The following is a 16,169-nucleotide window of genomic DNA, read 5'->3' on the forward strand; positions in this document are numbered from 1 at the left end:
AAGCAGCTGAGCAGATTTCATCTCAAGTAAGCGATTAACTGTTTGTTCATTTGTTCTGCCACTTAAAGAGCGTTTAAGGACGTCTTTTGAGTGTCCAGTTGAATTAATTCTACTGGCTCTCATGGTCATTTGTGATTATGGACATATTTTTCATGTTTTCAACCATTTAGTAAATTCTATCTTACAGTCTGAGAAATGACAGTGTTGATATTCAGCACGAAGAGAAAAGCTCACTTGTTTGAATTTATTTACAATCATAGTTTTTATAAATTCTGACTGTAAACAGCTTTTACAGCTTTGATATTGTTTGACACTCGATATCAGGTGATGGTATCTAATTTAAAGGTTTCTGTGTCCCAATGAGCCATTTACACTGACCAGTGTCACTTTAACTGTAACACATTCATTATTTAGATCCAACGTTTCTAAGAGAAATAACTGAATGTAAAAAATGGCAGCCCTCAGGCCAGGTTTAATTGATAGTGTCATGGTTGGCTGTGTGGCAGGCAGGCAGGAGAGGTGGATCCAAAATGCAGGACTCAGACACGGGGAGTTCAAACTTAAAGCGCAGCTTTATTGCTGGGACAAAACCTTGAATTAACTAAACTCACCAAAAAGACAACAAAAGACGGAACAGAGGAACTAAGGTCTGAAACACTGGAAAACAAAACTGAACCTGAGCAGATGACTAAACACAAGGAACACTGGAAACAGAACACACACACACACAGCTAGTTGAGGGTACGACGCGACACTGAGCAAGGGCAAACACAGGGCTAATATACACAGGGTAGTAACGAGGGGAATGAGACACAGAAGGGGAGCACAGCTGGGAGAAATCAGAACTGACGAGACGAGGGAGCAAAGTAGAATACACTCACAAGAGACATGGACCTTCAAACTAAAACAGGAAGTAGCACAGACGCAACTAGACTAGGGGAGACAGAGCAACTAAGAACACAGAACAACAACAAAGACACAGAGGGGAGCTATTAAATACTCAGAGAACTAAAGAGAATACAAGAGAGCCAAACAAAGACACTAAAGAATAACCTGGGGAACAAAGGGAACTGAGATCATAATACAAAACTCAGAGACAAGAACTCAAAACACTGGGTCACCGACCCAGGACCGTGACAGATAGAGATGTCTGCATGCATTATGAAATTTATGTATCCCAGATAATTGTTATTCATCTAGTCCTGGCAGACCCACCCCTTCCTCCCAAGTTAACTGCAACCCAAAAGAACTAGTGGGGGTATTTACACACTCACAACCAGTGTGGGGTAGAAAGAGCCACCAAAAACCTGTCAGCCTGCACAGCTACAGATGTGCTAAAAGCTATAAGAGTTAGAAGCTCTGCTTATGGAGAAACCTTCTAAGCCTAACAGAGGACAGGTACTCCTGCCCAATTAACATGATATAACCCCACATACAGCCCAGCCATAAAGTGAACCAAGTCATTTGGTTAAAGACAGCATGGGACCAAATGCATGTAACCAGCCTGCACCAACCTGACATTTCTTCCTCCTGAATTAAATGAATGAATGCATGAAAGTTAAATGACTACAAACCTAAAGCCACTAGTTCCCACACTGGAGTTCCCTGTGTTAACTGTACTGAGCTTGTATCAACAGTTGCAGCAGGCTAAGCTACCTGAGAGACTGCATTGAACGATTGTTTCTATCTTAATGGTTTCAGCTCAGATGTTCTGCTTTTTCCTTTCAGTAGATCAAAGCAGCTCGTGCTCTGTCTGCTTCCATTCTGATGGCAAGAAGAAGAAGAATGCTTCAGCGAAGTGGCGTTCATGGTCTCAGTGGACAGTCATGGTCACACACTGCATGTGGTTTTAAAAGCAACATGTCTGTTCACCACAACAATGGAGATGTGTAATATCAGTGCAGCTATGGTTTGTTCTTGAACATCAGTTCTGTTTTCTACTTTGACCACTGTTGAAAAGACTCACCTTTTAGCATATCCCCGCACACCCACTCACTTCACCAGGTGCACCTTGTTTAGTTCTCTCACCTTTAATTGGGTGTGGTGCTTGTCCTTAATTGCACTCACCTGTCACACAGTATATAAGGACTGCATTCACTTTTGGCTCACTCTTTCTTCACTCCCACACGGGGCGGCAGCAGAGCATTGGCAGTCCATGTATGTCTTTCCTTCTTTGCTTTATTGAATTGAGAATAAAAGGAGAACCCTGTGAATGATTAGATGACTGCTTATTCTCATTCTGATCGGATGAGCCCATGATGCTGATTATTTAAACCCTGAGCCTTCCTTCCTTCACAACATGGTCCTCTGAGCCAGAGCAGTGTTAGCGTCATGGATTCACAGCAGCCATTGACTGAAGGTTTGAGACGTTCCAGTCGTGATAGTCGACCTCCTGCCTACCTGCAGCAGTATGACGTTCAGTATCCTGGGAGTAGAAGAGCTACATGTGAGACAGAGAGTCAAACCGAATGCCAACACAGTGACAAAGACACACATGGGCTGCAGGATCCTGTCGGAGAATCAGAAAGTCAACCAGAGAAACGTCCTGCCCCTTTACCTACCAACCAAGATGAGGTTATGAGGGAACTCCTGACGACGATGAGGGAGATTAGGCAATTTATGTTTCAATCATCTCCTTCCCATTCTCGTAGCTCCAGATCTTCAATTCGCACTGTCTCATCTGATGGAATCAAATCTTCTGTATGCAGTTTACGAGCTAGTTCTCAAACACATCAACAACATGAGCAGTTCCCAGTGATTGATACAGCAACCTGTCAATCACCCTTTCAGCCCCCACAGATTAGCCGTCAGTCTGGTTTAGTTCCGGCTGCCAGCCCTCCTTTACCTAATTCAACAATATTAGATGCTGCAGTCCCTTCAAGTGGTTTGCCTAGACCAGTCCTTGCTACACAAGATGAAACTCCCTTTGATTTCCTGGCCTTATCACGGCAGGATCCCCACCAGATCTCATGTGTTCAACCTGCTGTTTCTTTAGCTGAAGACCCTGTTCAACCTCTCATTTGCATATCTGACCACAATCATCACCCTTCTCTAGAGCAACAACCAGCTACATCCAATGCCTTACATGAACAGAAACCTTTGGTACCTGTTACTGCTAGGTCGGGTCACTCCTCTAGCACGAGAACACATGTATATAAACTTGAAGGTCCTTCGTTTCCAGACCTTAGTAGAGAAGACGAAATGCAATACAGGATGCTACGGATGGCCCTTACAAACCTTCTTGATCCTCATGAGACAGAGCACTTCAAATATCATGTCCTTCTTGATCACCTCAAAGTAGACCAAGCTAAACGATTAGCTCTTGCCTTTTCCTACGCTCCTGACCCATACACTCAAGCCATCAAAGCCCTTGATGAGCGTTATGGGCAACCAAGACAGCTGGCATTGAAAGAGCTAAAGAATATACTGGAACTGCCTCCTATCAGAGCAGGTGATGGTCAGAGTCTTGATAACTTTGCTCTTCGTGTACAGGCCTTAGTTGGTTTGCTTAGCACTATGGGAGATCAAGGACGTGCAGAACTAGATTGTGGCTCCCACGTTGATCGCTTGTTAGCGAAGTTGCCTGCAGAGCATTTCAGTCGCTTCAAACGGCACGTTTACAGGGAACAGGGAGAAATGACGTATACCTTGCCTTTGTTCTCATCCTGGTTGCAAATGGAGTGCAAGTGTCAACCAAGAAAGGACAGTGCTGTTTCATCCTTCAACCAGCCACGACCTGCCCGTAAGTACACCTCTCCACTTACAACAATATTACATGGGGCAAATACATCTGATGATCCTGTACAAGCAGCACAACCGATCATAACAACTAAGGCAACATGTGCATACTGCTGCTCACCTGAACACCACATTAGTAAGTGTCCTGAGTTCATTCAGAAGACAAAGGATGAGAAAATAAACTGGATAAGAGCAAACAAACGGTGTTGGTGTTGTGCTAGAACTCATCAGGCTGCAAAGTGTGACCTCAGGAAAGCATGTGCCACCTGCATGGGACGACATCTACAGATCCTATGTGATGTAAATAAGAGATCTAAAACTGAAACTAATCCTGTAGTGAGGACACTGTATTTTGATAGACCTAGTGATTGTCCTAGTGTACTATTAAAGGTTGTGAAAGTGCTACTGCGAAATGGCAAAAGAACTCTTGAAACATATGCAGTACTTGACGATGGCTCCCAGCGTACCATTCTTCTAACATCAGCTGCGCAGCATCTCAACCTAACTGGGGAAGCAGAGAGATTATCACTTAGAACCGTCCGTCAAGAAGTTGAAACTATTCAAGGTTCTTCCGTAAGTTTCAAAATCTCACCCATTGCACACCCAGAGAAAACCTACACAATTAATAATGCCTTCACTGCAAGTCACCTAGCACTTTCAGACCACACCTACCCTGTATCATCTCTCCAACGGAGATATAAGCATCTTCAAGGTATCCCATTACCCATTATTAATAAAGCAGCGCCACTCCTGCTCATAGGCTCAGATCATACTCACCTCATCACGCCTACAGCTCCATTAAGACAGGGACCATATGGGTCTCCTGCAGCAGTTAAAACCCAATTAGGATGGACACTTCAAGGGCCGATCACAGATTTTCAGCCCCAGATCAGTACAGAGCATGTGCAGTGTTTGTTCACATCTCTCAGTTCATCTGCAGATGTACTGCGTTATCATGTTGAGAAGCTATGGCAACTAGACACTTTACCTGAATACAGTGAGAAATCTGTGATCCGATCAAAGCAAGATCAACTGGCACTGGAACTCCTTGAACAGGCCACAAAAAGGGTTGAGATCAATGGTGTTAATCGCTACGCCACTCCTCTTCTTCGGATGGCAAACTTTCCTCCTTTGAATGTCCCTCCAACTGTAGTCATGTCTAGACTCCGCAACACTGAGGCTCGGTTAGCTAAAGATCCTGACAAAGCCATGTCTTACAAGGATCAGATTTTGAAATTGGAGCAAGCAGGCTATGTAGTCAAACTTAGCCCAGAGGAGATGCACAATAGCAAAGAAGCCTGGTATATTCCTCATCATATGACAAGTCACAACAATAAAGATCGCATAGTCTTTGACTGCTCTTTCACATTTCAAGGTCAGTGTCTCAATAAGTACCTATTGCCAGGACCAATCCTTGGGCCAACACTTCTCGGTGTTTTGTTGCGTTTTAGGCAACATTCAGTGGCAATAAGTGGCGACATCAAAGGCATGTTTCACCAAGTCCGTCTTCTGCCTCCTGATAAACCACTCCTCCGATTCCTGTGGCGTGACATGAACAAAGTAGCTCCCCCTTCAGTGTATGAGTGGCAGGTACTCCCCTTCGGTACGACCTGCAGCCCTTGTTGTGCAATCTATGCACTGCAGAAACATGTGAAGGAATATCAATCTGACAAAGATGTGCAGTCTTCAGTAATGCAGTGTTTCTATGTTGATAACTGCTTGCAGAGTTTTCCATCAGCAGAATCAGCTCGAACACTCCTAGACAAATTAAGAAACCATCTGTCAGAAGGAGGCTTCGACCTTCGCCAGTGGGCCAGCAATAACCATGTTGTGATTAGCCATCTACCATCTGAAGTAAGAACGAAAAGCAATGAACTTTGCCTGACTGAAGACAAGCCATCTGGCCCACATGAACGCACATTAGGATTATTGTGGAATTGTGAGACTGACTTGTTTGCCTATAAATACAAAACTCTAGCCTCACACCCCACCACAATGCGTCGTATCTATGCAGTACTTGCTCGTCTGTATGACCCATTAGGCTACTTACTTCCATTCACAACACGTGCCAAAACCTTGGTGCAAGAGCTATGGAGAAAAGAGAGAGATTGGGACGACCCTTCCCTTCCACACAACCTCTTAGAGACATGGAAGTCCTGGGAAGAAGAACTTTGTTATCTTCCTCAAATTGCCATCCCACGTTGCTATACTTCTAAGGAAATGGATGTTTCTACCACAGTTAGAGACATTCATATTTTCTGTGACGCTTCGGAGCGAGCATATGGTGCTGTCGCATATTTGAGATCAGATGATCTTGAAGGTCACGTGGAACTAAGTTTCTTGTTAGCTCGCTCACGTGTTGCTCCTAAACGGAATCTAACAATACCCAGACTGGAGCTATGTGCAGCCCTCATAGGTGCACGCCTCTGTGAGCTTATACAAACAGAACTCACCTTACCAGTCAGGACCACCACCCTTTGGACTGACTCGACAACTGTACTTCACTGGCTTCAGTCAGATTCCTGCCGTTTCAAGGTATTCGTAGGAGCCAGAGTCTCAGAAATTCAAAACCTCACAAACAGTCAAGACTGGAGATACATCAATTCAGCCACAAATCCTGCTGATGATGTTACGAGAGGTAAATCCCTGAAAGAGTTCCTTAGCCCAAACAGGTGGACCAAGGGTCCCTTGTTTCTGCATGAACCTCCAAATAACTGGCCCACAGTTACAGATCTCCCTCCTGATGATGATCAGACTGAGTTAAAGAAATCCTACTTTTGTGGTATTGTCACTACCCCCTCCCATACATACACACCCTGCTTCAGAACCTATCAAGAACTATTGGATTTCACGGCTCGTTCACTCCCTAGCCAAACGGGTAACATTCCTTCTGCAGCTGATTATCTGACAGCAGAACAAGAAATCCTTCGTCAGGCACAACTGGACAGTTTTGGTGAAGATTTAGCCCGTTTACAGTCAGACAAACCCCTCTCATCCGACAGCCGTCTATTGTGTTTGTCCCCAGTGTTGTGCAGGAATTCTGGACTTATCCATGTAGGAGGCCGACTACGGCAAAGCCCGGACTTGGAATTGAATGTCATTCACCCAATAGTACTTGATCCTGCTCATCCAGTGACCAAACTGATCATACAAGATTATGATGACAAACTGCATCATGCTGGTTCAGAAAGACTTTTTGCTGAACTACGCCGGAAATTTTGGATTCTTAGAGGAAGGGAAGCAGTACGCAGGCATCAGTATAGCTGCGCTGCATGTCAGAAATGGAGAGCACAGCCCATCATTCCCAAAATGTCAGACTTGCCTGCTGCTCGTCTTAGGTTATTCAAACCACCTTTCTACTCCACAGGAATAGACTGCTTTGGACCATACGTGGTCAAGACGGTCGCAGATCGGAGAAAAGGTGGGAATAATATTCAAATGTCTCACGACTCGGTGTATACATCTTGACCTCCTAAACAGCATGGATACCGACTCCTTCCTCATGGCCCTCCAACGATTCATTTCTCAACGAGGAACACCCCTGGAAATTATATGTGATCAAGGAACTAACTTTAAAGGAGGAGATAAGGAACTACGGGCTGCCTTTGACAACCTTGCCCCGACTCTACAGCCGATGACTAAAAGAATCCATTTCAAATTCAATCCCCCGCATGCACCCCATTTCGGTGGAGCCTGGGAGAGGGAGATACGTTCTGTGAAGAATGCTCTGAAGAGAACCATTGGTGCACAAATGGTCACTGAAGAGGTCTTAAGAACAGTCCTAATTGAGATTGAAGGCATTCTTAACTCAAAACCCCTAGGCTATGTATCCTCAGACATTGCGGATATTGATCCCATAGCCCCAAACCTTCTCATTATGGGCCGACATGATTCGTCACTTCCATTGGTATCCTATTCTGATTCTGACCTCCTAGGTCGACGACGATGGCGACATGCACAAATATTGGCAGATCACTTCTGGCGGCACTTCATAAAAGACTATCTACCATCCCTCCAAAGAAGACACAAATGGCAGAAGAACCCAGATCTCACACTGAACTCTGTCGTAATGATCATGGATTCACGCCTTCCACGTGCCCTCTGGCCTGTAGGAAGAGTGACACGCCTCCTGAAAAGTCCAGATGACCGCATCAGAACCGTGGAAGTCTTAGCACAGGATAGAACCTATATCCGCCCTGTCTCCTGTCTGATTCCCCTGCCCCCGCTTCCTGACGAAGACTGATTCTGATCATAACATATTTCTCACTAGAAATATGGGGGCGGCTGTTGAAAAGACTCACCTTTTAGCATATCCCCGCACACCCACTCACTTCACCAGGTGCACCTTGTTTAGTTCTCTCACCTTTAATTGGGTGTGGTGCTTGTCCTTAATTGCACTCACCTGTCACACAGTATATAAGGACTGCATTCACTTTTGGCTCACTCTTTCTTCACTCCCACACGGGGCGGCAGCAGAGCATTGGCAGTCCATGTGTGTCTTTCCTTCTTTGCTTTATTGAATTGAGAATAAAAGGAGAACCCTGTGAATGATTAGATGACTGCTTATTCTCATTCTGATCGGATGAGCCCATGATGCTGATTATTTAAACCCTGAGCCTTCCTTCCTTCACAACTACCACTTAGACCAAAAAAGTGTTGTTTTCAGATTCTTTCTTATAAATCTGTAAATCACCTGCTCATTTTTATTACAATTAGTTTCACATAAATGTTAGTGTTTCCTTTATGGTCTTTTAATGCTTACACTACACTGTACACGTCTACATTAGAGACATTTCTGTTACCTATTTATGAGACTGGGCTGCTTTACTACAATTTGGAAATGGATGCAAAATCGTGCTATTGTTTGTTTTTTAATATGATTCAATTCAATTCAATAAAACTTTATTGATCCTGAAGGTTGACCCCGAGGGAAATTTGGGTTAAGGCCAACACTGGACGTGTCTGACTAAGCAAAGATTAATCTGATCCCATTTCTACCTGTCTCTACTGTTTCAACTGTAACTGTCAGGATATATATTTATTCCAGCTCACAGGACAAAGGAATGACTCAGACTTGTCAAATGTTCTTTGATTTGATACACAATTTGAAGTTCACAATTTTCTTACAAATAAAACTTTAATGACAAACATGAACAGCTGTGGTTATTTCTGAGACATGATTTTTTTTGAATGTGTTCATATTTAACAGTGTGCATCTGTATGCTGAAACTGTAATGGTGAACCTGAGGTGATGGTCAGCAGAAGGCAAACATATATAAATAGAAAACAATACTGAAGTAATGTCTTTACCCTGTGCAGCGTGTGGACGCTGTGCACACAATCACCTTAATCACTGTAGTAAACATGCACCGCTAGCTCACGTGACTGACTGTCTCCATGGTTACATCGTATATTGTTAGCTATGTAAACAGCTTCCAAAGATACCGCCATAGCTCTCTGCAGCTGTAACACTTTCATGCTTTGCAAATCATTTCACGTTTTTGATAGTTATGAAGACAGAATATGTTTTTAAAGTCATGCTAGGCTGTTGCTATGGTGGTTGCTGTGGACTAGGGTGGACCGCGCGTCCGATTCCTGTTATTAGCTGTCCGCCGTAGGAAGGCTGCGTTCCGTTTAGAAGTAGCGTCAGTCTGCCGTAACTCGAACTCAAACCCCGCTTTGTTCTTTAATTAAAGGGCTTTTACAGCCGTTCATGACACACACGCACACACATAAAACACTTTGCCTCACCATGAGAATGCAACTTTACTAAAACCTTTAAAGTATCTGAGATAGGATAGAAAAATGAAGTAACCAGAGATTTAATGGTGAAGACTCTGGGTTCTGTAGTTCACGTTTTACAGTCCTGAATGACTCTCTGCACATCCATATAATTTATTGAAGAGGAGTTTAAATGCACTTTAAATTTACACTGTTGCTGTTTAATTTTTTACATTGTTACTGTGTTATGTCATGAATAAGGTTTACCTACTGGGGGTTTGATGGATCAGCTGGACAATACAGTCAAAGACAGACTTCATCCATCATATGCAAGAATCCTAGTTATATTTTTGTTTTCACTCATATTTTAGAACCAAATATTGAAAACAATTCTGACAGACTGGATACCTGGTCAGGGTGTACATTACCTTTCACTCAAGCATCCCAGGACAGAGCCCTGCCCCACCATGAGCCTGGGTGGATACGTGGTTATAATATAAAATGACTGATACTGAATATGAATATTTCATGAAAATCAAATTATAATATGAATTCCTAGGTGTTTGTTATATCCAGCAAGAGATTACATATGTCTGAATTCCTAACCCTAACCCTAGCTCAACAGACCACAATGCCCTGGACTGTCAGTATTATTACATGCTGTGAACATAAGTAGCTTTGATCACAGTTTATGTTGTAAAAGAGAAGGAATATTAAAAAAAGATCGACATTGTGATATTATTTCTTCCAAACTGACCAGAAACATGCTTGTCAGACTCTCACAGCACAGGATCAGACTCACTGTGCATGACAGCTCAGGCCAGTAATGTTTGTTAGATTGTCAGTTGTTTAGTGCTTCTGTACAGTTAGGGTCACCATCTCTATTTCAGTATAATTAATATGCAGAAAACACTAAAAGCTGATTGTCTTCCAATATTCTAGCATAATTAAAAAACTTTGACTTTGTTAGTACATATTGTTACAGTCCTAATGCCAGTATGATTCTTCATAACTCCTGCTTTGAAATACTGAACTTTAAAATTGACCTGATGAAAGATAATTTACAGTCTGTCAGGATAATTCTGACTGTAAAATCACTGTATTAATCTGAATCCTTCTGAAATGTGCTGTGAATGAATGCTGATGCAACTCACTGTGGGAAAGCTGTTAATAAAATGAATCTGTGACACATGCAACACATTCACAGAGGAAGAGGACACAAAGGGAGGACACGCAGAGGCTGTGTTAAAGTCAGAAATCCAAATCTTTAGTCAAAAACAGGCAGCGGTTACAAACAGGAAGACAAGCAGTCCATCAAACAGTCTACAGGGTCAAACATGCAGAGAATTCAAACAACAGTAAAAAATAACTGGACACTGGAAAAACTTAAAGCAATGTGAGACGCAATTAAAGGAAGCAGCGCAGTATATTCACTGAATTACAAAATTACAAAAGAGAAAAACGACAATTTCTAAGGATTATTTTCTTAATTGCGGGTAGACTGTGGCTGGTAAAGATGGAAACATACAGAATGTAAACTGAGTTTGCTGAACTTTGTTAGTAACAAATGAGGTAAAAAAAAACAAAACAGACAAAACACAGAAAGAGGCTCTCAGTATTCATTAATAAATAGAAAGCATCTAAACATTCTGATTTTTACAGTTTTAGTTCCGCTCGCTGTCATCATTAAAATCATCATGATCAATGGCGAGGTCATGAGGTGGGCGGGGCCGTCTCTGGTGATGTCACCATGAAGGAACAGCGTCTGGCACGTGTTGGTGAAACATCCCAGTACACTGGTGTAGTTTCCTCTCCAGCTGTTGGACATTTGACACTTCAACATTAAGGGGAAGAAGAAGAAACAGTGTTAGGTCAGGTGACCACATGGTTTCTAAAATAACTGACAGGAAGTAACCAGGCTGTTAGAAATGGATATCATGTTTTTAAAGTTACTGTAGTTAGGTAACTCTACTTACCAAAAGCAGAGCTGCTGAATGTTGCAGGAACTGATCATGTGTGGTGATCATTCAGTGCTGCTCCGGCAGGTTAGACAGTCTAATAGTGATATCCTGCCCATCTGAGAGTTTGAAAACATACATGCAAAGATTTAATTGTATTACAGTCAAAGTTGGATGTTTGTTTTTGTCCTTTAAAAATGTTTGTGTATTTGAAAGCACTAACATTTAAGGATGACTCTGATCGTCTCTCTCTAAGAGTGTCTCCTTTAAAGGGGAGACAAGTGTATCCACTGATCAACAAGTCAAGGTGGTGAGATGGACTCGTGCTCTTGGTGACTCTGCTAGTTCTTCTGAGGAAACACCACCGTCTCTCCACACCGTCACCATCTGTGAGCACAAACTGCCGCTCTGCTCTGTCAGCATGTAGGAAATCACATATCACACACACAAGGGTGAAGAAACATTAGAGCTCAACTTTGGATACTTTAGATCAAAACTAGCTCTTAGTTTCAGCAATCAGACAAACAATGATACCAAACTGATTCTGTATGAATACAATATGGTATTTTCAATACAGGTGTCAAATTAATGTATAAAAACTAATACAGATATATGTATATATATTTTTGATAAATTAGTTTGCTAAATTACAATATATTTTTATTTATTTTTGATTTAACAATTGCAACTGAAAGAAATTAAATATTGAACAAAAATATATTGTCACATTTTGTCACAAAATATATTGTCACATTCAAGTACATTGATTGATAAAAAAAAAACAAAAAAAACAAAAAAAACCCAACCCTAATTTCCCTTGGGATTAATAAAGTACATTGATTGATTGATTGATTGATTCTGCATTCTCAAATACAAATTTCACAAAGTAAATTTTTGATTAACAGAAAAAATATGAATTACAAAAAATAATTGTATATTATTAAAATATTATGCAACCGTGACCAAAGTCAGAATCATCATTACAGTACTGTGGACTTAATGCTTGCCTAATAGTGATAAACTTCAGGGGAGATCATGATGACAGAAAACTATAAACAACACTCTGAAGTCTGAAGCTGCTTTTCTTGTTTCTGTGACCTCAGCACGCTAACAGACCTGAAGTTGCTACAGATTTTAAAAAATGATAATTACAGGGAAGAAACTTCTCTTTTTCATCCGTTTAATCAAACATTTGATGCCTCAGCTGTCTCAGTCCTAAAGCATTCTGCAACTACAACTAACCTGAGGCGGCTTGGATTTGGCTGCAGGTGCCCCTGTACATCCTTCTCAGCAGCACACATGTGGGTACCATTTAATCACACTTCGTCCTGAGCTTTGCTTCATCACAAGACTAAAGGTGGCATCCCGTGTCACAGTCTTATCATCATCCAACTGGAGAAGAAACATTTACAGGTCTCCTGGTTTTGTTTTCTGATCCTGCAAAAAGACTGAGGACAACAAAGCCCAGAGAACATGAGATACACAACATCCAACATTCAGACTCAACAGCCTCCATAAATGAAGAGCACCAGGTTGGTCCAGTTATACTAGATATAAGCATAATTCACATTACTGTGTATGAATAATAATCAAGAGACAAACTTTGAAGATGCAGAGCATGATGTCCCATCATCAGACTGTAAACAAATATCCACCAGGCTTCTTTGTTGGCAGAGGTGAAGATTCTCCCATCAGGGATCAGTAGAGTGTATTAACCTGTGGTATAAGCAGCAGTCACTGAAATATTACTGTTTCAGATAAGAAATCTAGCACATAAAAGTCAGGGTGGGAGGGATCTCTGCAAACTGACTTACCTCTCTGTTCCTCCAGCTTCAACAAAAATCTGACTCTCCAGTCACAGACAAACAAAAAACTCCAGCTGGGAGATAGAAAACGCTGCCTGGGTCTTGCTGGATGTTGCTGTGAGTCCACACATTAGCAGAGTGCTGCTTGGTCCCACTGACCCATGTGGACAGTGACTGTGGAGAACTGTTCTGGAAAACAGAAAAGAGAAGTAAAATGACAAAAAGTCAAACAGGATTTCCACAAAGACTCTCTTAGAATCAGCAATCAGAAAATCATTGGTTCATATTACAATTAAATATGACCAGGCTCCTTAAATGTAAGCAGTTAAGATCTGATTTGATTTACATCCTTCACACAGCACATTTGTCTAGGCTGACAGGTAAACATAGAATTAATCTCAGGTAGCATGACTCAGAGTAGAGATTCAGTAAGAAAGATTGCCAGCTCTAATATTATTACCACACAATCCAAGGACACACCAACAGCTCAGATTTCTAGAAGTATTTAAACAAATGTCAGTCTATCCATTCATTTTCTTCTGAATATTCAATTCAGGTTCACAGTGGGAGGGTGGGGGGGCGTTGTGGAATTTTGTAAATAAAATCTGCTGTGATCAAGCTATTTATTACTGCGCGCAGGAGAGCCAACACACATCAAACATCTAAGTTCACAGTCATGTCAGCTCTGCCACAGAAGTGGTGCTCACACTCCTCTTTGCATTCCAAGAAAGAGGGAGGAAGTTACAAACTGATCATACCACACTTCACGCGCCTCGCTATGAAACCTAACGGATCAATGGTTATGCTGTTTGTGCCCTTGGCCTTATCAGCACCTGTAAAGGGAGTTGTTTTCTCAAACTGCTGATGCTGAAGTAAGTTCATCTAGTTTTAGAAACTTTCACTGAACAGTCTATAACAGTGTCACAACTAAGCATATGCATAATAGAAAATTTCTATTACAGGAGCCAGAGCCTGTCCCAGTAGTCATAGGTAGAGCAAACCTGGACAGGTACCAGTCTGTCAGAGGACTAACAGAGAGACAGACATCAGAGTAACACATCTATTTAAAATTAATGTAAGCTTGCTGCAGCTGTATGTATGAACATGTGTTTCTGTGCTCACAGTCCACCTCTCAGGAACCTGCAGTTCATTTTAAGTCTACTTTAAACAGACCTCACAAAAGGCTGATGTGGCTGGATCAGTAGTCTGATTTAAGTACGATACCTTTGGCCAGGGATTAATCTGGTACATCGCTTCACTGCAGTCTTACATATTATCCCAACACCTGAATAAAAAATACTGATATTTACATATAACACATTCAGCTGATGCAGCCTGACTCAATCTGATTCCAGATGTTCAGCACACACAGAGACACAGAGGGACTGTTTAAAGTTTAGTGTTAACCTGAGTCACTGATCATTTACAGTATTACAGAGTCTGGCAGTCTTTGCATGATGTCCACGTCACTGTAAGTTTCTAGCTGACTCTCAGGTGTGACAGGTGTGCCAGCAGGAAAGAGTAATAATAACCTGCATCCTGAGGTTTGTCATGCAGGATCAAAGGAGCCAGGCTTTGTTCACACAGCTAGGATTGTATTTTACACTGACCCTGGGTCAGTATAAGTATCATACAGTTTAAACGAAGCACTGAAACTTGCACATATTTATTACAGATGCATTGAAGCTAATCGGCATATTTACTGTCAATCTGTGGCTGCGATTAATCACTTTACTGGAAACTTTATTAACTAGTAACTTTATCAGTCATGACAGAAGCTAATATTTCTGTGCTAACATCGTTTAAACAGTAACAGGTTTACTACAATATAAGCTAACGTTTACACCGTAACTTTAAGCTAGCACCATAAAGACGGTAAAACACGTAATAATATCTACAAATGCATCTTAAAGCTGTTATATTAGCTTTTCGCTGTATTACTAACATAAGCACATTAACATTATTGACACTCGCTGAATTTTAATAGTCATTCTATAAATGCTGTCCGTTTAAATGGTCTTACCTGTAACACTGCTGTATCCACCGGATTCCAGCCAGAGTGGATTCTGGAGTCTTCCCACGCTCCTGTTAGTGATCCTCCATCTGGATGGATGAGAACAAGCTTCTGAACAATCTAGCAGGTGGATGGCCCATATCTATGGGACTGATTTCTGCTAATAACGCCCATTGTATGGACTGATAACAGCGAAGCGGGTGAATAAAGTCACCCAGTCGCTAGCTGTGCCATTACCCAGCATACACCTCCCTCCATAAATGCAAAAGTAATGGCCTATAATTAATTTATCTGCTGTATCTGCTGTTTCTCAGGTAGTTGCTTACATTATATAATATATTGTGTTCAGTATACGTCACTACAATGTGATTTCGGAAATATATAAATATACGAACAACAGACTCTTGCGCGGAAATCTCTTTTCGTCGATAAACAACGATTAGGGAGCAGCATAGTATTCAATAGGAGGACCCTGCACGTCAATTCTCGACGCGAGGGGGGTACCCTGCGCGTCCATAAGTGAAGCAGAGGGAGCCTGACCATGCGTCACACATTTGACAAGTTGGGAGTGAGAACGTGTTGGTTTATTTATCCTGCCAGAGGAACACTGCCGCTAGCTAACTGCTCAGCGCGGCAACAAACAGCAACAACAACACACAAAAAAAGGCACTCTCTCTCCCGGAAACACACAGTCACGGAGAGCGCATCACCTGTAACCATGGCAACATAAACAAAACATAACTGTAGAACAGAACCCAGCCCTGACCCGCTACATAGCCCCCACCTAAGGGGTCAGTCGTCCCCGACAACCCCGTTACCCCACACAAAGTCCTGCAAATGTCCAGGTGCCCTCTTCTGGCGCACCGGCCGGTCTCGACAGGCGGGGGAAAAGTCACTTGGGTCAGAACACGGAGTGCCACCAGCATCGCCTGC

At 42.1% G+C, this 16,169-nt stretch overlaps 1 long non-coding RNA gene across 4 annotated transcripts; it reads right to left on the reverse strand.

Annotated features, from left to right (window-relative positions):
* Positions 1-10,752: 10,752 nt before the first annotated feature.
* Positions 10,753-15,301, reverse strand: LOC120436916. 4 transcript variants are annotated; one of them, XR_005610660.1, is made up of 7 exons: positions 15,246-15,301; positions 13,232-13,411; positions 13,020-13,133; positions 12,660-12,865; positions 11,641-11,830; positions 11,436-11,536; positions 10,753-11,293 (listed from the first exon to the last, which is right to left on the reverse strand). It is a non-coding gene; the product is annotated as an uncharacterized LOC120436916 (long non-coding RNA). The 4 variants fall into 4 exon arrangements; XR_005610661.1 differs by lacking the exon at positions 15,246-15,301 and adding an exon at positions 14,447-14,490; XR_005610662.1 differs by lacking the exons at positions 12,660-12,865; positions 13,020-13,133; positions 13,232-13,411; positions 15,246-15,301 and having other exon boundaries at positions 10,753-11,276; positions 11,641-12,068.
* Between the last annotated feature and the right edge of the window lie 868 nt (positions 15,302-16,169).

Source organism: Oreochromis aureus, unplaced genomic scaffold, assembly GCF_013358895.1.
Source record: "Oreochromis aureus strain Israel breed Guangdong unplaced genomic scaffold, ZZ_aureus HiC_scaffold_35, whole genome shotgun sequence".
NCBI lineage: Eukaryota > Metazoa > Chordata > Actinopteri > Cichliformes > Cichlidae > Oreochromis > Oreochromis aureus.